General features: G+C 48.9%; 1 protein-coding gene across 1 annotated transcript in view; it reads right to left on the bottom strand.

Moving 5' to 3' along the window:
* The window catches only part of SLC29A2 (solute carrier family 29 member 2), a 107,915-nt gene extending 103,682 nt beyond the window's left edge, over window positions 1–4,233 (bottom strand). Inside the window, exon 1 of the mRNA XM_068261237.1 lies at window positions 4,216–4,233. The gene's annotated coding sequence lies outside the window, so the exon portion shown is untranslated. The remainder of the gene's footprint in view (window positions 1–4,215) is intronic.
* Window positions 4,234–26,927: the final 22,694 nt, after the last annotated feature.

Raw genomic sequence — 26,927 nt, 5'->3', positions numbered from 1 at the left:
ACCCTGCCCATACCCAGTGCCAGTCTCTCCCCATTCTCACACTGCCTCTATCCTACTCCTGGCTGCTGCCTGCTATTCTCACCCTGCCCATACCCACTGCCAGTCTCTCCCCATTCTCACCCTGCCTCTATCCTACTCCTGGCTGCTGCCTGCCATTCTCATCCTACCCATACCCAGTGCCAGCCTCTCCCCATTTTCACCCTACCTCTATACTACTGACTGCTGCCTGCTATTCTCACCCTGCCCCTACCCAGTGCCAGTCTGCCCATTCTCACCCTGCCTCTATCCTACTCCTGGCTGCTGCCTGCCATTCTCATCCTGCCCCTACCCAGTGCCAGTCTCTTCCCATTTCCATCCTGACTCTAACGTACACCTGACTGCTACTCCTATCCTGCCCATACCTAGTACCAGTCTCTTCCCATTCTCATCCTGCCTCCATCCTAGTGCCAGTCTCCTTCCATCCTCATCCTGCCTCTATCCTGGCTGCTACCTGCCATTCCCATCCTGCCCATACCCAGTACCAGTCTCTCCCCATTCTCATCCTGCCCATACCCAGTGCCAGTCTCCTCCCATTCTCATCCTGTCTGCTACATGCCATTCTCATACTGCCCATACCTAGTGCCAGTCTCTTCCCATTCTCATTCTGCCTTTATCCTACACCTGACTGCTACTCCTATCCTGCCCATACCCAGTGCCAGTCTCTCCCCATTCTCATCCTGCCCACACTCAGTGCAGTCTCTCCCCATTATCATCCTGCCCACACTCAGTGCAGTCTCTCCCCATCTCTATCCTACTCCTGGCAGTTCCCTGCCATTCTCATCCTGCCCATACCCAGTGCAGTCTCTCCCCATTTTCATCCTACCTCTATCCTATGCCTGGCTGCTACCTGCTATTCCCTCATTTCCAGTGCTATTCTCAGTGTGAGTGGCTATACCTGCCATTTTCATCCTGCCCATACCTATGCCTGTCTCTTACCATTCTCACCCTACCTCTGACCTATGTCTGTCTGCTATCTGCTACTTCTAATTGCCTTTGCCCAGTACTCATCTATTGCGATTCTCATCCTGCCTCAACACTACACCTGGCTGCTACCTGCCACTCCCTTCCTATCTCTACCCAGTTGCCTGCTCTATGCCATTCTTTTCTTCCTCCACAAGGTTACCGCTCTTTGGCCCTTCCATCCTGTCCGTTCCAAGTGCAGATTTCCTACCATGCCCATCCTACATCTTTCCCACTCTGCCTTTTTCATCATGCCTCCAACTAATGCCCATTCCATTTAATTTTCCCGGGTCCCTACCATTCTGCCTCTACCCAATGTTTGTACCACCTTGCTTCTACCTAGTACTTGCAGCCAGCCATTACCACATTGCCTCCAACTTTACTGTGCTTGCACTTAGTGTGGTACCCTCTGTCTTGTCTGTATTTTGCTTTGTACAGCCCCACTAAAGATGATGCTATATAAATACAAACAATAACAACCAGTGCCTAATGCCTGTTATTCTCATCCTGACTCTACCCTGTCCCTCTACCATTCCCATTCTGCCACTACCCAGGGCTCACTCCCTATCAATCTCAGCCTGCCTATAAACAGTGTCTACTCCCTCTTATTCCCATCCTGCCTCTATCCAGCGCCCACTCCATGCCACTCCTGTTTGCCTCTAATCCGCACTTGTTCCTTGCCATCCTCACCTGCCTCTACCCAGTGCCCGCTACATGCCATTCTCAAATGCCTCTAGTCAGTGCCCACTCCATGTCATTCCCATCCTGCCTCTACCCAGTTTCCACCTCATTCTTGTCTGCCTCTAATCAGTGCCCGCTCCATGTCATTCCCATCCTGCCTCTACCCAGTTCCCACTCCATGCCATTCCTGTCTGCCTCTACCCAGTGCCCGCTCCATGCCATTCCTGTCTGCCTCTACCCAGTGCCCACTCCATGCCATTCCAGTCTGCCTCTACTCAGTACCTTCTCCATGTCATTCCTGCCTGCCTCTACCCAGTTCCCACTCCATGCCATTCCTGTCTGCCTCTACCAAGTGCCCGCTCCATGTCATTCCTGCCTGCCTCTACCCAGTTCCCACCCCATGCCAATCCTGTCTGCCTCTACCCAGTGCCCGCTCCATGATATTCCTGTCTGCCTCTACTCAGTACCTTCTCCATGCCATTCCTGTCTGCCTCTAATCCGCGCTTGCTCCATGCCATTCTCACCTGCCTCTACTCGGTGCCCACTCCATGCCATTCCTGTCTGCCTCTACTTGTGCCCGCTCCATGCCATTCTCACCTGCCTCTACTCAGTGCCCACTCCATGCCATTTCTGTCTGCCTCTACTAAGTGCCCGTTCCATGTCATTACCATCCTGCCTCTACTCAATGCCTACTCCATGCCATTCCTGCCTGCCTCTACTCAGTGCCCGCTCCATGCCATTCCTGTCTGCCTCTAATCCGCGCTTGCTCCATGCCATTCTCACCTGCCTCTACTCGGTGCCCACTCCATGCCATTCCTGTCTGCCTCTACTTGTGCCTGCTCCATGCCATTCTCACCTGCCTCTACTCAGTGCCCACTCCATTTCTGTCTGCCTCTACTAAGTGCCCGTTCCATGTCCTTACCATCCTGCCTCTACTCAATGCCTACTCCATGCCATTCCTGCCTGCCTCTACTCAGTGCCTGCTCCATGCCATTCCTGCCTGCCTCTACTCAGTGCCCGCTCCATGCCATTCCTGTCTGCCTCTAATCAGCGCTTGCTCCATGTCACTCCCACCTTCCTCTACCCAGTGCCGACTCCATGCCATTCCTGTCCGACTCTAATCCGCGCTTGCTCCATGCCATTCTCACCTGCCTCTACTCGGTGCCCACTCCATGCCATTCATGTCTGCCTCTACTTGTGCCTGCTCCATGCCATTCTCACCTGCCTCTACTCAGTGCCCACTCCATGCCATTTCTGTCTGCCTCTACTAAGTGCCCGTTCCATGTCATTACCATCCTGCCTCTACTCAATGCCTACTCCATGCCATTCCTTCCTGCCTCTACTCAGTGCCTGCTCCATGCCATTCCTGCCTGCCTCTACTCAGTGCCCGCTCCATGCCATTCCTGTCTGCCTCTAATCAGCGCTTGCTCCATGTCACTCCCACCTTCCTCTACCCAGTGCCGACTCCATGCCATTCCTGTCTGACTCTAATCTGCGCTTGCTCCATGCCATTCTCACCTGCCTCTACTCAGTGTCCACTCCATGTCACTCCTGCGTGCCTCTACTCAGTGCCTGCTTCAAGCCATTCCTGTGTGTCTCTACTCCGTGCCCACTCCATGCTTATCCCCCTGCCTCTACTCAGTGCCTGCTCATCCCATTCCCCCTTGCTTCTACTCAGTGCCTGCTCCATGCCATTCCTACCTGGCTTTACTCAGTGCCCGCTCAATGCCATTCCTACCTGGCTCTACTCAGTGCCCTCTCCATTTCATTCCTGCCTGACTCTAATCACCAGTGCCCGCTTCATGCCATTCCTGCCTGCCTCTACTCAGTGCCCGCCCCATGCCATTTCCATCCTGCCTCTACTCAGTGCCTGCTCCATGTCATTCCCGTCTGCATCTACCCAGTACCTGTTCCCAGATATTCCCACCGGCCTCTATCCAGTGCCCATTTCATTCCTGCCTTCTTGAAGTTCTTGTTCTCAGTACCCTCTCCATGCCATTTTCACCTGCCTCTACCCAGTGCCCACTCCATGCTATTCACCCCTACTCCAGTACCTGCTCCCAGATATTCCCACCTGCCTCTATCCAGTGCCCACTCCATGCCATTCCTGCCTTCTTGAAGTTCTTGTGCTCAGTGCACTCTCCATGCCATTCCCACCTGCCTATACCCAGTGCCCACTCCATGCCATTCCTGCCTTTTTGTACTCAGTGCCCCCTCTATGCCATTCTAATCTGCTTTCACCAGGTTCTCACTCCCCTACCAATTCTATCCTGCCTCTGTTCAGTGCTTGTCTATATACCCTCTCCTAATCCCAGGATTCCCAGCAGTTCCCGCTCCCTGCTAGTAATTATGCTGCTACCCAGTGCCAGTTTCCTACCATTCCCCTCCTCCTGTCTCACTACAAAGGCACAACACAAGTGTCACCTCACTCTGAGGTCACCGCACTGCAAGGACGCCACATGACTGAGTACGCAGCACAGACAAAGGTCAATATATAGTTATATACATTCTTTATAGCAGAAAGACGAGACTCACCTAAACGGGACGCTTCCTTCTGCAATATCAAAAAAGGCGCGTTTATTTTTCCCGCCTCTCGTGTCGTAACCGGTGCTCAGTGGTGACAATGACAATAGCGATTTCGTGCGCGGGCAGAGCGCGGCTGCTGCAGGGGACAGACTGTGCTGAGAGATAATAGCAGGTGTAGGGAAACCATACACCAGGGGATTTCCTCAGCACCTCACACTAGGTCCAGGGGATCTCCGCAGCACTTCACATCAGGGGATCTCCTCACACCAGGGATCTCATCAGCACTTCACACCAGGGAATCTCCTCAGCACTTCACACCAGGTCATCTCCTCAGCACTTCACGGCAGGGGATCTCCTCAGCACTTCATACCAGGTTATCTCCTCAGCACTTCACACCAGGGGATCTCCTCAGCACCTCACACCAGGGGATCTCATCAGCACCTCACACCAGGGATCTCATCAGCACTTTACACCAGGGAATCTCCTTCGCACTTCACACTAGGGGATCTCCTCAGCACTTCACACTAGGGGATCTGCTCAGCACTTCACACCAGTGGATCTCCTCAGCACTTCACACCAGGGGATCTCCTCAGCACTTCACACCAGGGCATCTCCTCAGCACTTCACACCAGGGGATCTCCTCAGCACTTCACACCAGGCGATCTCCTCAGCACTTCACACCAGGGGATCTCCTCAGCACTTCACACCAGGGGATCTCCTCAGCACCTCACACCAGGGGATCTCCCCAGCACCTCACACCAGGGGATCTCATCAGCACTTCACACCAGGGGATCTCCTCAGCACCTCACACCAGGGGATCTCAGCACTGCACACCAGGGGATCCCCCCAGCACTGCACACCAGGGGATCTCCCCAGCACTGCACACCAGGGGATCTCCCCAGCACTTCACACCAGGGGATCTCCCCAGCACCTCACACCAGAGGATCTCCCCAGCACTGCACACCAGGGGATCTCCCCAGCACTTCACACCAGGGGATCTCCCCAGCACCTCACACCAGGGGATCTCCCCAGCACTGCACACCAGAGGATCTCCCCAGCACTTCACACCAGGGGATCTCCCCAGCACCTCACACCAGGGGATCTCATCAGCACTTCACACCAGGGGATCTCCCCAGCACCTCACACCAGGGGATCTCATCAGCACTTCACACCAGGGGATCTCAGCACCTCACACCAGGGGATCTCCTCAGCACTGCACACCAGGGGATCTCCCCAGCACTTCACACCAGGGGATCTCCCCAGCACCTCACACCAGGGATCTCATCAGCACTTCACACCAGGGAATCTCCTCCGCACTTCACACTAGGGGATCTCCTCAGCACTTCACACTAGGGGATCTGCTCAGCACTTCACACCAGTGGATCTCCTCAGCACTTCACACCAGGGGAATCTCCTCAGCACTTCACACCAGGGCATTTCCTCAGCACTTCACACCAGGGGATCTCCTCAGCACTTCACACCAGGCGATCTCCTCAGCACTTCACACCAGGGGATCTCCTCAGCACTTCACACCAGGGGATCTCCTCAGCACTTCACACCAGGGGATCTCCTCAGCACCTCACACTAGGTCCAGGGGATCTCCGCAGCACTTCACACCAGGGGATCTCCTCACACCAGGGATCTCATCAGCACTTCACACCAGGGAATCTCCTCAGCACTTCACACCAGGTCATCTCCTCAGCACTTCACGGCAGGGGATCTCCTCAGCACTTCATACCAGGTTATCTCCTCAGCACTTCACACCAGGGGATCTCCTCAGCACCTCACACCAGGGATCTCATCAGCACCTCACACCAGGGATCTCATCAGCACTTCACACCAGGGAATCTCCTCCGCACTTCACACTAGGGGATCTCCTCAGCACTTCACACTAGGGGATCTGCTCAGCACTTCACACCAGTGGATCTCCTCAGCACTTCACACCAGGGGATCTCCTCAGCACTTCACACCAGGGCATCTCCTCAGCACTTCACACCAGGGGATCTCCTCAGCACTTCACACCAGGCGATCTCCTCAGCACTTCACACCAGGGGATCTCCTCAGCACTTCACACCAGGGGATCTCCTCAGCACCTCACACCAGGGGATCTCCCCAGCACCTCACACCAGGGGATCTCATCAGCACTTCACACCAGGGGATCTCCTCAGCACCTCACACCAGGGGATCTCAGCACTGCACACCAGGGGATCTCCCCAGCACTGCACACCAGGGGATCTCCCCAGCACTGCACACCAGGGGATCTCCCCAGCACTTCACACCAGGGGATCTCCCCAGCACCTCACACCAGAGGATCTCCCCAGCACTGCACACCAGGGGATCTCCCCAGCACTTCACACCAAGGGATCTCCCCAGCACCTCACACCAGGGGATCTCCCCAGCACTGCACACCAGAGGATCTCCCCAGCACTTCACACTAGGGGATCTCCCCAGCACCTCACACCAGGGGATCTCATCAGCACTTCACACCAGGGGATCTCCCCAGCACCTCACACCAGGGGATCTCATCAGCACTTCACACCAGGGGATCTCAGCACCTCACACCAGGGGATCTCCTCAGCACTGCACACCAGGGGATCTCCCCAGCACTTCACACCAGGGGATCTCCCCAGCACCTCACACCAGGGGATCTCATCAGCACTTCACACCAGGGGATCTCCTCAGCACCTCACACCAGGGATCTCATCAGCACTTCACACCAGGTCACCTCCACAGCACTTCACACCAGGGAATCTCCTCAGCACTTCACACCAGGGGATCTCCTCAGCACTTCACACCAGGGGATCTCATCAGCATTTCTGCTAGTAGGATCCCAAACCTGGGGGCTCTATTCAGCAGTCTCAAGAAACAATTTTGAAAGGTGTCATGATGAACCCTATTATAATTTGTTCACTCGACTCTAGAAGAGTGAAAGGACTTTTTCTTCCCACTCATCCTTTCATGAAATAACACCAGGGGATCTCAGCACCTCACACCAGGGGATCTCCCCAGCACTTCACACCAGGGGATCTCCCCAGCACCTCACACCAGGGGATCTCATCAGCACTTCACACCAGGGGATCTCCCCAGCACCTCACACCAGGGGATCTCATCAGCACTTCACACCAGGGGATCTCAGCACCTCACACCAGGGGATCTCCTCAGCACTGCACACCAGGGGATCTCCCCAGCACTTCACACCAGGGGATCTCCCCAGCACCTCACACCAGGGGATCTCATCAGCACTTCACACCAGGGGATCTCCTCAGCACCTCACACCAGGGATCTCATCAGCACTTCACACCAGGTCACCTCCACAGCACTTCACACCAGGGAATCTCCTCAGCACTTCACACCAGGGGATCTCCTCAGCACTTCACACCAGGGGATCTCATCAGCATTTCTGCTAGTAGGATCCCAAACCTGGGGGCTCTATTCAGCAGTCTCAAGAAACAATTTTGAAAGGTGTCATGATGAACCCTATTATAATTTGTTCACTCGACTCTAGAAGAGTGAAAGGACTTTTTCTTCCCACTCATCCTTTTATGAAATAAGATGCATGTGAAATTATTTTGGCAAGGGTAAAAAAAATAGTTCTAAAAAGTCGATGCTCTTTAATGGTCCAGTTCAGGAAAAACAAATATATATGCCATTAACCAAAACTTCATTACAATCAGTAGGTGATACCCCCTTTCCCACTAGAAATCTTTACCTTTTCTTGAATAATCACCAAGGGGGTTCTATTTGGCTGATGTTGTGGTGAAACCCCTTTCACAGTGTGATCTCAGGGCCACGGCCTTTACAGTTTACTGTGTAAACATGTTGCATTGTGGGAAATAACGTCGGTTTTCGACTGCCAAGCAAGCTATATCTCCCTCTTCTGAATGTTTGTTTACTGAGAGTTCTATGAATAGAGATCACCTGACAGGTCTAACGATGTCGCTGCCTGTTATAAATGTTAGAATGTAATTCACAGAGAGGAAAATTTTTATAATGGGTACACGCAGCCATGCTACTGCGGAGGCGGCTCATTCAGAGACGGGACCATGGCTGTGAACTTTCAGAGGGTCCCAGCACTGGATTTGCGGTCTCGAGGACAGGGGAAGCCTCTGGAGGAGCTGAGGTAAGTATCTGATTTTTTTTCTTTTTACAAACACAGGTTTGCTTTAAAGAGACCCTGTATTGAAAAAAAAAATCCCCTTGGGGGTACTTACCTTGGGAGGGGGAAGCCTTAGGGTCTCAATGAGTCTTCCCCCTCCCCTGTAGCTGCAGGCAATCCAGTGCTGGCTCCCCCAAAGTCTCCCGCAATCCTGGCTCGACAAGCAAGATTTATTTACCTTCCCTGGCTCCAGCGGGTGGCGCTGTTGCAGCTTTGAGCACAGAAATAGCCGATCTCTGTCGCATCCGCTCTACTACGCAGGTGACTTGCGCCTGCACAGCGATCGGCTATTTCCCCCTATCTCCAAGCGGAGAGCCGATACTGCGCCTGTGCTGGAGCCGGGAAGGTAAATATTTACATCTCCGCTGTTCGGAGGAGCACAGTGAGACCGCCGTGGGACACAGTAGGACGGTGGAAGCCTCAATAGGATTCGGAGGCTTCCCCCAATCCGAGGTGAGTACCCCCCAGGGGAACGTTTTCTCATTACAGGTTTTCTTTAACTACTCTAAGAACGCACCACGCCAATGGGCATGGCCGCCGCGGCAGCCCCAGGACCACCCAACGCCAATTGGCATCAACTCCTGGGGCTACAGTTTCCTGCTCGGGGGGGGGGGGGGGGAGCTCCTCCCCGCCTTCAGTCTCCGAGTGGCGATTGCCGCTCGGGAGACTGTTAGATGGCGAAACCGTCGTCTTTACATGTAGTACAACGCTGTGATCAGCAGCAGCGCTGAACTGGGGACAGCCGTGGGGAGGGAGGGGATTGGGGGGAAAAAAAGTGAGAAATAGTAAAAAAATATATAAAAAAAATAACATAAATATTTATTTAAAAAAATAAACACAAGGGGGGCGATCAGACCCCACCTACAGAGCTCTTTGTTGGTGGGGAGAAAAGGGGGGGGGGATCACTCGTGTGCTGTGTTGTGCGGCCCTGCAGCTTGGCCTTAAAGCTGCAGTGGCCAATTGTGAAAAAAACAGCCTGGTCTTTAGGGTGGTTTACCACTGTGGTCCTCAAGTGGTTAAAGGCTGGTACACACAATGCAATTTGACGTCAGATCGACAGGTGGAATCAATAATTTCCAGCATGTCCGATAGAGAACTGGACCATTTTTGTTGCAGTACTGATGTTAAAATGGATTCCGTTCTCGATCGGGAGCCAGAACGGACATGCCGTAAACTATCGATTCGACCTGTCGATCTGACAGGAAATTGTGTCGTGTGTGCCAGCCTTTAGCATAACTCCCAACTGTCCCTCTTTTGGAGGGACACTGGGATAGTCCCTCTTTGAGAACCCTGTCCCTCTTTCTTCCTCATTTGTCCCTCTTTCAGGACTGATGGATCTATGTAAATGTATGTATTTTTCTACAGAAAAATTTGTTTAATTGACTCTAAACTTTACTCCCATCCTTTAAATTGATATACTGTATTTCATATTTTCAAATGTTAATATGAGGAAAAATGCACCAGGATAGGGGGCGTGGTTATAGGTGTGTCTTAAAGAAAACCTGTACTGAAAAAAAATTCCCCTGGGGGGTACTCACCTCAGTAGGGGGAAGCCTCTGGACCCTATCGAGGCTTCCCCCGTCCTCCTGTGTCACACGGCGGTCTCGCTGCAGCCCCCGGAACGCACAGGCGCTGTGCAATATTTACCTTTTCTGGCTCCAGCGGGGGCGCTGTTGCAGCTCTTCTGACGGCGATAGGTGGAAATAGCCGATCTCCGTCGGGTCCGCTCTACTGCGCAGGCGCAGGAGAATTGTGCCTGCGCAGTAGAGCGGCCCGACGGAGATCGGCTATTTTCGCCTATCTCCGTGGGAAGAGCGAATACTGCGCTGGAGCCAAGAGATAAATATTTACATCACCGCAGCTCCGGGAGGATTTTCGCCGCTGCCGTGGGACCGAGGAGGACGGGGGGAGCCTCAATAGGATCCGGAGGTTTCCCCCACCCGAGGTGAGTACCCCTCAGGGGAGTTTTTTTCATTACAAGTTTTCTTTAAAGGGACTCCGAGCAGTGCAGAAACTATGGAAAGATGCATATCATTTTAAAGCTCTCTTTCTCCTCTTTTCAATGCTATATAAACCGCCGCCCTACACCTTTTAGTTTTCGCTATTTTCGTGATTGAAATTGCCGCGGCCGCGATTTCAATCGCAAAAATAAAGAAAACTAAAAGGCGTAGAGCGACGATTTAGGTGTCGCCAGAAAGAGGAGAAAGAGAGCTTTAAAATGATACCAATCTTTCCATAGTTACTTGTATTACATAGGACGACACTTTCCCCAGTGTCAGCAGCTCCATTCAGCAGAAAAAGTCGCCCTGTGTAATACAATGTAACTATGGAAAGATGGATATCATTTTAAAGCTCTCTTTCTCCTCTTTCTGGCAACACCTAAATCGTTGCCCTACGCCTTTTAGTTTTCTTTATTTTCGCGATTGAAATCATGGCCGCGGCAATTTCAATCGCGAAAATAGCGAGAACTAAAAGGCGTAGGGCAGCAGTTTATATATCATTGGAAAGAGGAGAAAGAGAGTTTTAAAATGATATGCATCTTTTCATAGTTTCTGCACTGCTCGGAGTCCCTTTAAGTGTCCCTCTTTCTGATCTCATAAAGTTGGGAGGTATGCCTTTAGGCTGGATGCATACTTGAGTGTGTGAAATTCGTTTTTCCTCCTCACTGCGATCGCATTTTCGTTCCGTGTTTCAGCCCACAATTTTTCATTTTGGAAATGCATGTTTTGTGTGATTTTAAAAATTGCAGCAAAAAAACCTGTATATTAGAAACGAATGTGGAAAGTAACGTAAATGCTTGCTGACTTTTGTTTTTGTTTGTTTTTGTAGCGTGAAGTGCGGATTCAAACATGCAAACGAACTGTGGAGAACTGTGGAATCTTCTGTGTTCCATAAAGAGTCTTTGTAAGTGCATTGCTCTGCGTTTGAGGCTATCGGCAAAACGCCCTCGACTAGCCCAAGTGTTCTCGCGCCCTTAGTGTTCCGTAGCCCTAAATGAAAAATCTTTTATGTAAGGCCTCTTTCACAGTGCGACGTTAAAGTCGCACGTTAACACAACATTTATCGCAGAATAACTCACTGCAATGAAAAATCAATGCCCTGTTCACAGTGCACACGTTGCGCTGGTGACTAACGCTGCACGTTAAGTGAAAGTGCTGCATGCTGTGCATTATACACGTTATTAGCTGCGTTGGACTGTTTGCACTTGCTCAGTAATGACTTGGAAACATACTTTTCATTGCCTGTTTGCGCTACTGTATGCAACCATAACAGGGCATTAAGTTGCGTTGTGAATTTTTTTTGGGCAAAATGCCTGTATGTGGCGATTGTGTTCGCGCTTTTAAGAATATATACATTGTATTTATTATTTTCTGGGTCAAAGAGTTCACTTCCTGACTTGCGTCAGGAAGTGAAAAAACAAAGCGCTTAGAAAAAGTGCTTTACACAAAATAGTAGTACGCAGGTAATTGCCAGGGGCGGGGGCATCAATTTTAGATGCGAACAAAGCCCTAGCCAGCCTGCCATGAGCAGATGAGCTATGGGCTTTACTGACTGCAGTCCCCGGTGGTGCTGCTACAGCAGATGCTTGTGCTGGTGAATGTGTGGTGAATTCAGTGCCAGGTAGCGTTATCTTAGACAAGCAATGCTAACCCTACATTATGTTCCCTCTCACATGACAAAAGCCGGCCTGGCTTACTGACGTTTCTCCTGATGTCACTTGTTTGTCAGGTTTGGTAGGTGATTAATGCAGGACCAGAGCTCCAACATACTTGTCTACATGGGCAGTTTAGAGAGAGAAAAATGTGTCTTTACTACTTTAATCATCCAAATCCAAAAAAAGCTTTGGAAGGCGCAAATACATTTAGCATTGCCAAAGCAAAACAATAGCATTAGCATGGGAGGGGGTGGTTGTGGGATTATAGGCAGGGGCGTAGCAATAGCTATAGCAACCATAGCAACTGCTATGGGGTCCTGGAGCAGAGGGGACCCTGGCTGGACTTAATGTGTTAACTATTAACTCTCCTTTGTTTCTCCACCCTTTGACTTTGTCTCTTAGCCCAAGGACTATACTCAGTGTACAGTGCATTACATGGGAATGTAAATTGGCCACTCATATCCAACTCATATGGGGCCGGTGGCATTTCTCAAGAGTACCTAGTTCTGAGGGCCCCATGAAAATGTTGCAATAGGGCCTCATAATTTCTAGCTACGCCTGATTATAGGGAAGGGTATAGGGGGTTTGGGTATACAGTCCATAAGGGTGTGGAGTAGGGATGGTCAATGAGATGTAAATAATTTCGAGTTGATGCAGGAATATACACATTTTGTATGCAAAGAAAATGGACCTATAAGATTTTACCTCAGCAGGATTTGATTGGTTCATTTTAAGCTGCGTACATTTGCATACAAAATTTGCATATTGCTGCATCAACTTGAAATTATTTGCATCTCATTGAACATCCTTAGTGTGGAGGACATAAGGGACAGTATATGGGACTGGGGCATATAGTCCATAGGGGTGAGGAAGGTATAGGGGGCATTATAAGGCGTATACAGTGCATGGGGTATCATGTTCCTCTCGGTGGTAGGCAGCAACATATTTGGTAGCGTTTTGCACCGTTGTTTCTTCTTCCCCCAGTAGAATGTAGAGTTTCCTCTTCTCATCTGTGGAGATGAAATACGGGATTTGGGCGGAGAGTCTCTGGAAGTGGGCGGTCCTCACAGGTGCATATTTGCTGCAATGCAGCAGGAAGTGGGCCTCATCCTCCAAGGGTCCTGGTCACACTGCCTGCACAGTGTCTCCCGGGGCTTCCATGTCTGTCTGTGTCGCCCTGTCTCCTTCTCCAGACTTGGGACGCTCATTCTCTCTGTCATCTGCCTACCATCCCGCTAACATTATGAAGGTTTTTGGTGATCCTCTAAGTGCCTCCTCAGGTATATTTTCTGTTGGATGAGCAGACCAGGCAAACATAGTATACATTTTCACAATAATTAAATTGATAGGAAAAATGATATTTTTTTCCACGCTTAACTCTAGTCTCCTCCACCTGACCTTAATCGCTTCCTGAACCCAAGCCCTATCCACCTCTCCAAAATCAACTCCATCTTGACAATTATCTTTAAAGGGAAGCAGAGGTGAATAAGGGAAAAGAGGGCTTCCTCCAGCCCCATCCGCCTGGATCGCTCCCACTCCGCCGTCCTCCGCCGGTGATCAGCAAAGCGCTGAAAAAGCGCCCAGTGTAAACCAGCCCTAAGGCCTCATTCACATCTGGTGCGTTCAAAAACGTGTAAAAGCGTGTGATAAAAAATGCATGCATCAGTGTGTGTTTTAGTGTGTATTTCAGTGTGTTGCTGTTTATTGTAGCAGTTGTCAATAAAGATTTATTTTCATATGAAAATGGTTTTTTTTCAATTAGGGGTAAAAAACGCATGCGCTTCTATGCGCTAAAAAAAGCACACCCATTCACTTGCATTGATGTGCGTTTTACAGCTCAACGCACAGAAATATATGCAACACTACGTTTTGTAACGCTGCTCTGTGCAGCGCATTGATGTGAACAAGATACATTCAAATTAATGAGAATACAATGGACCTTGCTTTGCGCACAGTGCAATGGGCTCTGAAAAGCGCACAGAAACGTCCCTAGTGTGAACGAGGCCTAAAGAGGAACTTTAATGCAAAATTGAACTTCATCCCAATCAGTAACCGATACCCCCCCTTCCCACAAGAATTCTTTCCCTTTTTTCAAATAGACCATCAGGGACATCTGTATGGCTGATACTGAGGTGAAACAGTGTCACATCATTACCATGGCCATGACAGTTTCCTGACTCTGAACCTCATTGCGTAAGGGTAGGGGTGTTCATTACCAGTATAGCACCAATAAAAAAGGTAATAAGATGGATGAAGGAAGGCCCCTAATGTGCCCCTCTGGACCAGGGGTCCCGGTGCGGTTGTAACCTCTGCATCCCCGATCGCTACACATCTGGCTGTCCCCATGGTTACCCAACACACTTGGGCAACCTGCCCAAAACTTTCCCTCTCTCACGCTATAGAATATAGCCTGTAATAATATCGCCGTTCCTTCTAAGCCACAAGCTGTGCAGCTATCAAATCTGTTCACATACATTCTTTACATTTCTGTTTCTCCAGCAGGCTCAGCGTGTAATGCGTGCCAAAGGTTTTGAAATAACATATGTCCCGTTAGTTTTATATGACAAAAGCAGTTAAGGTGATGGACTCTGCTTTAAAGTAAAATAACTCGTGACTGAGGTGTGACAGACTCCTGTGTCCTTGCGCTGTATAGAAATGAGCTTTATTTGCATGTAAATGACCACTGGATTTCTGTAAAGAACCAGAGAATACAGGATTTAACCTGCACTCTGGAATTGTGGGTAGAAAAACACAAATACCTTCTTCCAGGCTTTCAAGACACAATGTACTGATTTTGTACTCTACTTGGAAGAAATACAGACACAGTATTCCAGCATCATTTGTTCTGATCAAAAGCATTCTGAAATTCCCCCCATACTGCTGTTAGCAAGAAGATGTGTTAGTCCATTTTATACTTCACTTGAGGTGTTCAGAGATGGAGATAATTCAAGTTTGCTTGCAAATATAATGCAAATCACATGCAGCTTAGACCTGGGCCAGTCAAATGCACTTCCAGTGCAAAACAGGATCATCCATAAGGCAACCTAGGCAGATGCTTAGGGCCTAGTGGGTGTCAGGGGCCCAAAAGCCACTTTCTTTGACCACTCTCCCACTCAAGATTACCAAAAGGACCATAAAGTGTACCAGAGATCACAAAGTATAAGGAATCGATACTTACCCAGGGCTTCCTACCACCCCATAAACACGTGTGAGTCCCTCGCCGTCCTCCCACGGTCTGCCATTCAGCCGCGATCAGCCTCGGTAATAGGCTCAGTTGTGTCCAGTCTGTGTCTTCTGCGCATGCGTGGAATTACTGCGCATGTGCAGTAGTCCCGGTCTGACGTCACTGAGCATAGAGATGGCCCAGCCTTGGAGAACTCATGGAGAAGCACATGATCAGTTTGATCAGCTTATAGATTTGTAAGCCTCTGATTTGCTGGTCATGATCATGTGTTAAACCAGGAAGTCATCTCAGCAAATCAGAGGCTTACAAATCTGTCAGCTGATCAAACTGATCATGTGCTTCTCCATGAGTTCTCCAAAGCTGGGCCATCTCTACGCAAGTTACCGGGGCTGATCACTGATGAACGGCGGATGGGCGGTAAGGGACTAGCACATGTTTATGGGGTGGTAGGAAACCACGGGTAAGTATCGATTCCTTATACTTTGTGATCTCTAGTTTCCTTTAAAGATGAGTCATAGCTACTACCTTGCCTAGGACCCCATTGATTCTTAATCCATATTTGTTGCAGGGACTACTTTTGAAAAAGATGCCTGTTTAAATGGGCACAGGATAGCGGTAGTATAATATCGGTAAATATACTGATATTCAATTAAATTCATATAGTAAAATATCCTCTATAATAATCCCTAACTGTCCCTGCGTCATCCTTCCTCTCCCTGGCCTTGTGTCTGTGGGTTTTTTGTACTGGTTAAATTTGCATACCTATACAAACAGATGCGAATTTTAATGCGTTTTCGCGTTAAAATTTGAATACAAGCGTATACGAATTCGCATCTGCATGCAAATTCGTTTTTGCGTTTTCTGCAATGGAATCGCACCGCACTAGTGAAAACGGGCCCGAAGTCTTATTAAGAGACAAAATAACAAGTCCCCTATGTGTTTTTTGCAAACACCTGCTGTGTTTAGTTCTTGGACTAATCCCTAAAGCTGTGCATATTCAGGATACCAGAGCTGAACTCAGTTGGAAAAAAGAAGGGGGGGGGCAGGCATGTGGGGGAAGCTGTCCTCATGCCCATTGCTGTCCCCACTCTCCTCCATCCCCCTCCTTTTGTACCTAAATGCCTCCCGGCAACTTCTTCCCAGTTGGCCGGGTCAGGAATTAGTGCCCATGTGCTGGCCCGCCTGCGGATGTCCTGTATTGCGCACCCACGGCTGGGAGCTCTCTGTGCATATGCAAGACATACTCATGATGTCATGTACAGTGCGCTCCCCGGGGGGGCAATCTAGGATGCACGCAGCTGGGCTAGCACCTGCGCGCTAATGCCCGACCCAGAAGAGGCTGCTGGGGGGCATTTAGGTAACAAAGGAGGTGGACGGAGAAGAATGCGGGGACAGCATCACATTCATGCCTGCTCCCCCAATTTTCCAACTGAGTTTGCTCTGGTATCCTTTAAGGGTCTCTTTCCACTACATCTGAATCTAGGCTGTATCTGCAAGTTTCCCCGCATGCGAGTTGGACGGGAAAACACTGCCTATCTATCCAGAGGTTTGTCGTCCAGATCGCACTGCAGTGCAAATCTGGACGGTATGCTGCAGATTTATGCAGGACGCAGCCAAATAGCCGTGCATGGCACTGCTTAGTGATTCTGAGCTGCAACTACCCATCAGAATGGGAGGCACGTCCAAATCAGAAACGGCTCCTAGTGGAAATAATCCCCTAAGGCAACCCGATGAGAACAAATACCTAAAAAACACATACTTGCCTAAGAAGAGGGAAGCCTCTGGACCTCTTCTGGCATGAGCACAGTCGTGCTGCGCCTTTGCAGAGATGGATTAAGATATAACGAGGACCTAGGCAAGGTATTGTGGTCCTTTTGGTAAGCTGAAGTGGAGAGAGACCAAAGAAGGTTGCAGATGGGCCCCTTGACACCCACTAGGCTCCAGGCACCTGCCTAGATTGCCTGGTGGATGAACTTGCTCTGCACCAGGGCAAGCATGGCCGATGTTCCTTTCCGACAAGCCCTTGTCGGAATTCTTCAGGGACAGTTGTGTACCTATGGAATTTGACACCCGGTGCTGATTATTTACATTCAACATTCCCCCCCCCCCCCCCCCCCCCCAAAAAAAAACAACCACTTTTTTTGATGGGAGGGTTAACGGGTTGGGGAGCTGCAAATTCTGGGGGTTTTTGGGGGGAAAAGGAGTTGTCAGGATGTGAACGGAGCTAACCATTATGAAACTCTGTTCTCTATACAGTACTGCAGAAGATGTCAGTGCTATATAAATACACAATAATAATATGGTAGGACATTAGACTATGACTATGGTAGGATTAGATTGTGAGCTCCTCTGAGGACAGTCAGAAAAGGGGGACATACGAAAGAGGGGGGATAAAGAGGTAGAGGCACAAGACAGAGAGCCTAGTGGGAGAGGAGAAATGACAGAAAAATCTCTCACTAGGACTACAGACATCACCAGTGCTGTTTGGCAGAGACATTGTAATAGATCGCGGAAAGGCCGCCATGCGGACTGGCAGTGAGGCGGCTGATTCCGCGTCCAGCTCGACGCTTTGCACGCAGCAGCGTGCGTCTGATGTGGCTGGGCCTGTTAGTGCACACAGATTGAGGAATACGCGCGCGCGCGCTGAGAGGCAGAACCTATATGACAAACGAGGAGGGTTCAGCTGACCAGGTTGGTCAGCTGATCTCAGAGCAAGTGGCCATTGGTTGATCAGCGATGGGTGGCGCCGGGGAGCGCTGCTCTATATATAGTTATTGCTGGTCAGTCTCAAGTTGTCTGCCGTTGCGAACACTTACGTGAAAGCACTCAGACCATAGTCAGATCTCACAGTGTGTTAGAACCAGGAGGACCTGGGAATTCACACTGAGCCAGATTACTTCTGTATTACTATTGTGTTATACTTCAGACTAGTTCCAGGGTGTTGAGACCACGGACCTCACACCCAAGACTAGGGATACTGTGTTACCATTGTATTGTACTTCAGACTAGTTCCAGGGTGTTGAGACCACGGTCCTCACACCCAAGACTAGGGATACTGTGTGACCATCGTATTATACTTCAGACTAGTTCCAGGGTGTTGAGACCACGGACCTCACACCCAAGACTAGGGATATTGTGTCACCATTGTGTTATACTTCAGACTAGTTCTAGGGTGTTGAGACCACGGACCTCACACCCCAGACTAGGCATTGTTTGATATCTGTTATGACCTATTGCATTCCTGACTATCCTTGTGCTTTCTGATTCGGTACCTACACATATCTGATTACCTGTTGCCGACCCTGCCTGTCCCTGGTTACCGAATCAGCCTTCTGTTTCTGTACCTTCTCTGCCCGTGTGTTGTCGACCTAGCCTGCCCGATTTTGCGAGCAATCCCTCTCCATTGAGAGATTAGTCTCCAGTCCTGCTTGTGACGCCCACCTTCTAGGTGTCACTTAGCCACAGGGCCTTCCTGCTATTCAGCCTGGGGCTCCACCCTTTTTGGAAGTCTCAGGCTGTTGGAAGGTCTTCGCACTTCCCAGAGGGAGGTGTTTCTCATACTGCCAAGGACCACCTGCTCCTCGGGTGGTCCCACTCAAAGTTATTACTGTTGCACCAAACACTCACACTATATAGGTGTCCAGAGGTTAGTTATACTTGTATTATTGGTGATTCTGCAGATCATCAATAATCGGGTATATATCTGTATTCTTGGTGATACTGCAGATCACCAATGATCAGATTCTCTCTGTGTGCTGACACTGATCGTTACAGACATGCTGTTAAAAGAAGCCACTAAAATATGAAAAGGGGGAAGGGTAATGGGGGAAGACAACAGGGTGGGAGGGAGAGCTGAGAAAAGAGATTATCTGCAATCAAGCTAATCTAAATTGCCTGGAGCTTGCTTCTCTGCTAACTACAGAAGTCGGCTATCAGCACCTGTATCACTGGCTTCTGCAACAGCAGACTGCCCTGCAATATTGATTAATTTTCCTGATCAGGATAAGTAATCAATAGTCTAGGGCACTCTGGTATTACAGCAGCCAGTGCACATGGCTACTAATGACAGACAACTTCTGAAGCACTAAACATCCTGCCACCTCTCCCTGCTAATGCCCAGCTGCAGCACAGCAATCATTCTCTCTACTCACCCTGCTGCTCTGCACATTCACTCACTGCAGGCTGTGTGTAGCGAGTGAGGAGACACATTGCCCATGAGACAGGAAGGGGGAGAGGTGCTACATCTAGTGCAGGAAGAAGTACAGTCCCATACATTGCCTGCTGCTATTATCGCAAATGTTTCCCAAACTATGAAAAAGGTCCCAGGTGGAAGAACACAGTGGCTGAGCACCACAGCGGCACTCCTAGCTATGGCTACACCCGGGTCTGTAACCCCCTGCAGCCTTAGGTACGGCACTGTTCAGGGAGTCTGCGCTCAACAATGGGGAACTGGAGGATGGCGTGGAAAGCCTCCACAGGATCCAGAAGCTTCCCCCTTTTCAGGCAAGTGTGTGTTTTCGTACCCGAAGTTCGTCTGAGGTAGACTTTGAAATTTGGTGAATAATCTGTCACTATAACATCTTGTGTGCCCCACCTGATATTAGATCAGATCTCAGCAGAGGACTGATCTGATATCCCTCTCCAGACACATTTATTAGCTTTGTTCTGCTCTCTGAAGAATATGTATTTTAGAAGTCAACTTGTTTCTTACATAGTATCCTGGGTACACCTACATTTATTCTGGACCTCTTAGAACAGAAGGTATTTAATTGCTTACATGTCATGCCGCTAATAGGAAACACATTGTCAGTAATCCTGATATAATGAAACCAAAACATCTAGGATAAACATCTAATAATCCCATTGCTTGGAAACATTAGATCTCTTACGGGAGATCTTCTAACGCAAATCTTGAAAACATTTTTCTTTCTGGCATAGGTTATTGAAGATAAGACTTGACCCCCAAATTACTTACTTCTGAAGCTGAGCTACTAAGTTGTCCTTAAATAAGAATAACATAAAATCCTTTGCGTGCTCCAACCTCCCATTAAATGGATTACTGACTGATTTCCGCATACAGAGAATTCCACAAAGGACTAATGTGGAGTCCACGCTGGTAGAATGATAGATTAATTAGATCCATACCGCAAAATTCTTCATAAACCTGCATGTGGTAGAGAGAGAATGAAAGAATGTATAACACATATTCATTTTCCAACATCCTCACATGAGCCATATCTGCTTTCAGGGTGTTTGTCTTGAAGAAGCTAAAGCAACACTGGAACCATTGTATGTTTGCAGAAGCCTCAAGCAATGTTTGGGTTTTCCCCAGAATGATCTCCAGGAAACACGTGTTCAGCTAGTCGGTAACAATGAAAGATTAAGGCTGCTAGCAGGTGTTGTTAAAGCCTAAATCACACGTTTAAACGGGGAGTAACTTCAAAGCATGGGTCCCCATTCCTGACACTTGAAATATTTCTCTCTACACCTCTCCTTCCACAAGGCCTACTTAGGTTGGCCATACACTGGTCGATTTTTTTATCAATGTCTGGCCGATTTGGTTGATTGTGCTAGAAATCAGTGCCGTAAACAATTCCTGATTAATTGATTTTGGGGCGGAATTGATGATTTCGGGTGATTGCGGAGCATGGTGGACCTAACCCTCAGGTTGTGTCTAATCTATTTACCGCCTGACCCTTTCTATTACTAATCTCATTCTCAACCCTTTTGTTACCACGAGTCTCACACACCTACATTTTGCCTTGTGTCTCATTAAGCTTCACGTATGCTTCACCCCAATTTCCAATCTTTCGGCAATGCCTAACCCAAACCTATCTGCCAAAATATCATGAATCCTAACCTAACCCAAAACTTTCTCCTAATCAAAAACCTAGCCTAACCCTAACCTCACCCTAACAATCACTGGACAGTTCACACCAGTGTTCCAAACCTTTAGGCCCGTTTCACACTGCATATTGGCGGTAGCGGTGTGCCACCAAAAACAGGGCTTCTGGCAGCAGGCCATACAGGAACTGAGGCTCTCTAGTTCTTACTTCCTGTGGCCGAATGCAAAACACACAAGAAGTGCTCACTCTCAGCCACCAATCCGCTATTTTATATGGTCCACAAACAGCTTGTCAGCCAATCAAGTGCAAAGTACCAAATTTAGCAGGAACTGCATAAGTCCAGCAACATTCAGGTGAGAAGCTTCGGTTGGACATAATCATAGATTAGATTATGTCACCAGCAGAGGGCCAAATCCTGTGGCTGAATCGGTGATGTGCACAGATGTGTATTGACAAAATACGCTTCCGCGACATATAGGCTGCTTTCAGAGTGGGACGTTACAGGCGCACGCTAGAGCAGCCTGTAACGCAGCACAACTCACAGTAATGAAAAATCAATGGGCTGTTCACAGTGCCCACGTCGCGTTACAGCATAACGCTGCATGTTCTGTGAAAGTGCAGCGTGCTGTGCGTTGTACGCGGTTTTAGCCGCGTTAGACTGTGTGCACATGCACAGTGATTAGCCACATGGCTAATTAATATTCACTGCACTGCTGACGTAACGGATTTCTTCCTGGAGCGGCCGCTTTGTGCGCTGATTGGCTGGCGGGACCACGTGATGCGGAGTGCTCCGAATAGCGTGGTCTCCGCAGTCTTTTGAGCTGCATAACGCGGCTCATTCTGACGTCCTCCTCTATCACCACCATGCGTTGCGTTAGGGGCACGTTATGCGACCTTAACATCGCATCTAACGCAACATCTTAGTGGGAAAGAGGCCTCAAACTTGCAGCAGTCATTTAAAAACACGCAAGTCGCCATAGACTTTCATGACTTCCAGTCCGTCGGCCGTCACCGCAGGTCGCCACAGGAGTCATACAGTAACATAGGTATGCGTTCGCATTAGCTAGGGTACTTCCGGGACACCACACCACATGCAATGTGAACTACCCCTTAGACCAGTGATGGCTAACCTTGGCACTCCAGTTGTGGTGGAATTACAATTCCCATGAGGCATTGCAATACTCTGACAGGTCTAAGCATAAGTCAGGGAGGCAGAGGCATGATGGAATTTGCAGACCTGTCACAGCTGGAGTGCCAAGGTTAGCCATCACTGCCTTATTTTTCGTTGCCCTAGCGTTGGGCTGCGGCAAAATGCTTCACCGCACTGTGCCAGTGTGAAAGGCCCCTCACTGTCTCCTGCGTTTGTGGATTTAAAAACTGCAAAATTGGCAAGGTCCATAATAATTCTTTCCTTCACCCAAATGCACCTCAAATCAACTCGCCCCAAATCCCACTACTGTGTACATGCTATGCTTGCCAAGAAGCAAAGCTGACAGCTAAGGGATTAGGCTGTTTAACTGAGGAACTGGCTCTAAGGAAAGTCCGATAAGAAGAAAGGTATTTAGTGAAATGGATATATAAATATTCATTTTATGACCTGAAATATACTTAAAACATGGAAAAGTTACACATCTGACATTCCAGTAAAGGATAAGGAGCATATTTCTGGGTGGAATTAATTTGATTAAAAAGCAGATGGAATCACAGGAACAATCCCCCTCCCTTCTGTTGCCCTGCGGTGTAAACGTTTAGTATAAACTATGCCCAGCCTGATGCACTTACACACTTATGTAACACAAAGCATTCGCGTTCCATTATTCTCGTGGCTTTCATTCATAGTGTCATAAACAGGCGTACACAGATCGCAGAGGGCAACAGCGCTTGCCCTGGCCAAAAGGTCTTACAGTATAAAGGTTTAAGGGATAGGACAGTAGGTAAAGGGAAGCTGTGTGTGGGGTGGTAGAAATGGTGGTCAGTGGGCAAAGTGTCCTAGGAAGGAGAGTATGCTTGTCTGAAGAGGTGAGTTTTCAGATTGCGCCTAAAAAGAGTAAGTGTGGGTGAGTGTCGGATGTGTTGAGGGAAAGTGTTCAACTTCCAGAGGAGGAGAGAGGATCGAGAGAAGTCTTGTAAGATGGAGTGAGAAGAGGTGACCAGAAAAGAAGACAAGAGGATATTGTTAGTAGAGCGGAGATTGCGCCCCGTCGCGCTCCCGTTACTGGGAGCGTTATGTGCCTGTGCAGTACTACTGCACAGGTGCAGAAAGATTCCAGCCAGGGGAGCATGTGTGGCCGGACTGCGCCTGCACCGACTGGTGGACTTACTGGGTCGCCTAGCAGAGGATCGAGTCAATGGACACGGCGAGGGACCAATTAGCCTGAAAGGGGCTGGAAGAGGCCCCAGGTATGTATTTTATTTTTCTTTGTCGTGATCTCGGTTACCCTTTAACCACTTGAGAACAGTAGGCTTACCCCTCCCCCCCCCCCCCCCCCCCCCCACACACACACACAGTGACCAGGCTATTTTTTACAATTTAGGCCACTGCAGCTTTAAGGGCTCGCTGCAGGGCCGTACAACTCAGTACACAAGTGATTCCCCCCCCTCCCCCCCCCTTCCCTGTTCTGCCCACCAACAGAGCTTTGGCGTGGATTGGTCGTTAAGTAGTTAAGGAAGTACTAAGAATCCCCCATGCAGATATGGACTAGTCTGAGACCTGTCAGTTGTGTCAGATTTTTTTTTTTTAGTACCAACTGGAAGTGACAGCAACATAGGAAAACAGTAATTTATAGCGCAGTCTACTCTGGGAGAAATGTATGTTTTTGATCTATCTGTTGACATGTATTTTACAATGTATTTATTTTTTTGTGATAGTGGTCCTTTAAAGTGACACTGAAGCGGAAAAAAATTATGATATAATGAATTGGTTGTGTAGTACGGATAATTACTAGAACATTAGTAGCAAAGAAAATATTCTCATATTTTTATTTTTCGTTATATAGTTTTTTTTTTATTACATTACATCATTCTCTAATATTTGCAATTTACACACTACTCAGCATTCTAAATGATTTTACAGAGCCGGCTAGTGAACTTTTGAACTTTTCTCTGCAGAAAAAAAAAATGCACTGCATACAACAGCCCAAGGGGGTACCAAGAAATAAAAGAAGGGATGCTACATATGAAAGAGGAGGCTGACAATGGAGAGCAACACATGAAAAATGTGCAGGGCCATGGCCATGCATGCGCACATGGGCACTTTGGTAGAAAGGGAGTGGGTGGCAGGAAGGCATAACTAAGCACTTGTCAGGCCTAATGGCTAATGTATATACCGTATATACTCACAAGCAAGCCAAATTTTTGACCCCCAAAAAGGGCGTCAAAAGTTGGGGGGTCGGCTTGCTTGCGAGTCCCCTGTGGTCCGCGCCCCCCGCTCCCCCGCCCCGCGGCCACCGCTATCACCTGAGCTGGCGCCGCATCTTCTATTATTCCCCTCTTCGCTCGTAAAGTAATTCCCAGCAGCGTGCCCCACGGCTGCTGCTGTGATGATGAAGCAGGAGCCGTAGAGAGAGAGCGGCTTCCTGTAACTATGGGAACCACTCTCTCTCTATGGCTTCCTGCCTTGTCATCAAAGCAGCCGCTGTGGGGCGCGCTGCTGGGAATTACTTTACGAGCGGAGAGGGGAATAATAGAAGATGCGGCGCTAGCTCAGGTGATAGCGGTGGCCGAGGGGGGGGAGGTCGGGAGAGGAGGGGGCACTACCTACCTATACTGGGCACTGTACTAGCTATACTGGGGCACTATACTGGGCACTACCTACCTATACTGGGCGCTATACTGGGCAGTACCTACCTATACTGGGCACTATACTGGGCGCTACCTACCTATACTGGGCGCTATACTGGGCACTACCTACGTATACTGGGCACTATACTAACTATACTGGGCACTTGTAATGATCGCTGCTGCAGCAGGTGTTGCTGGAAGTAGTAGTGCTGCAGCTCAGGCAGTTCTGATGTCTTTCCATGCAAGCTGCATAGCTTTGTCTGTCTTTCCCTGCTGTCAGCTTGTGACTGATTATCATTCACCTGTGTGGGAATCTGCATGTCTGCTCCCATTGGATGACCTCAGTATAAAGATCTGCTTCCTGCAGGGTTTCCTTGGGTTTTCATAGCTTCAGTTTAAGCCTGCCTTGCTGTCGCTTCAGCCCCCGATCGTGTTTCTTGTTCTAAAGATACTTTGCTGGTCTTTGCATCATATATTGGTTCATTGCCCATATATATGCATACCAGCACGTTTATTATTTTCCTTGTATTCGTGTTACGTTGATACATCAGTGTCGCTGATGTATACGTACACGAACTGTTTATATCCTGTGTGCAGTTAGTCAGCTTTCCAGCACGTTTTGGTAGGTTGCGCGTACCGTGACCACCCGTGCTGAGGTAGTTACCCTGCTCCTGGTTCCGTTTGTGGATTGCGTTCATCTCTGCGAAGAGATAACGAATCCTTCTGAATCCTGTCCTGTTACCATTTGTGGATTGCGTTCATCTCTGCGAAGAGATAACGAATCCTTCTGAAATCTGTTCTGTTACCGTTTGTGGATTGCGTTCATCTCTGCGAAGAGATAGCGAATCCTTCTGAGTCCTGTTCCCTGTATTACTCCAGTCCTAGTCAGCGTTCCTGCTTATGTCATATATCGGTTCATTGCCGATATATACATATGTTAGTCAGACGTTACAAATAGTTTCATTGATAGCTGTAATTGTAATACGCTAGGAAAACATACTTATTGTATATTTATCTGTGTTACATTCATCTATCTTGATCCTTCTATTTCCTGACTATCCTGTCCTGTCTTTGTTAGGCACGCCATCGCCGCAACGCATTGGCTGCCTCATTCCAGTCTGTGTTATTGTGGACGCTTGCTGTCACTAAGTAGTGGCTAGTTAAGCAAGCGTTCATTCTGTCTACCTGTCCTGATCTCCTCAGTTCTGGTTTATGCGCTGAGCGCTACTTTGCGCTGAGACGTTATAGCAAAAGTATTGTTTGTGGCTGTCGGATCTGCACCGGCTCTGTGCGCCACAATCTCCTATTGGAGTCAGTCCTCCCCTCCACTATACTAGGGATAGCCTGTTTCCTTGTGCTAGTGTGTGTACCTCCTCCACGTCAGCTCATGCGTTGCATGCTGACTGTGGAGATTACACCACCAAGCCTTACATTATGAAAAACCCCATTACCAATCCCCATTGTGGGGGGGATTCCCAGAAAGTATGACACTGTTAATTATGGTTCCTGTTCCTTTAAGAAATTTGAAGAACTTAGCTCTGAAACAGAAAATTAGTTTTTCTCTGAATGTGCCAGGTTTCTGGCCAATCCTGATCTCCAAGCGACTCCTGTTTCAACCTGGGCACTCCAACTACCGTATATACTCGCATATAAGCCGACCCGCATATAAGCCGACCCCCCAACTTTTCCCTGAAAAAACAGGGAAAAATGATTGACCCCCATATAAGCCGGGGGTAGGAAATGCTGGATTGGTGCAGCCCCCCAGTGTGTCCCAATATAGCTAGTATAGTGCCCAGTATAGGTAGGTAGTGTCCAGTATAGCTAGTATAGTGCCCAGTATAGCTAGTAAAGTGCCCAGTATAGCTAGTAAAGTGCCCAGTATAGCCAGTATAGTGCCCAGTATAGGTAGGTAGTGCCTCAGTTTAGCTAGTATAGTGCCCAGTTTAGCTAGTATAGTGCCCCAGTATGGCTAGTAAAGTGCCCAGTTTAGTTAGTATAGTGCCCAGTTTAGCCAGTATAGTGCCCAGTTTAGCTAGTATAGTGCCCAGTTTAGCCAGTATAGTGCCCAGTTTAGCCAGTATAGTGCCCAGTTTAGCTAGT

The sequence above is a fragment of the Hyperolius riggenbachi genome, chromosome 11 (genome assembly GCF_040937935.1).
Source record: "Hyperolius riggenbachi isolate aHypRig1 chromosome 11, aHypRig1.pri, whole genome shotgun sequence".
Taxonomy (NCBI): domain Eukaryota; kingdom Metazoa; phylum Chordata; class Amphibia; order Anura; family Hyperoliidae; genus Hyperolius; species Hyperolius riggenbachi.
The sequence above is the reverse complement of the archived record's forward strand: the minus strand, read 5'-3'. Positions and strand labels throughout refer to the sequence as shown.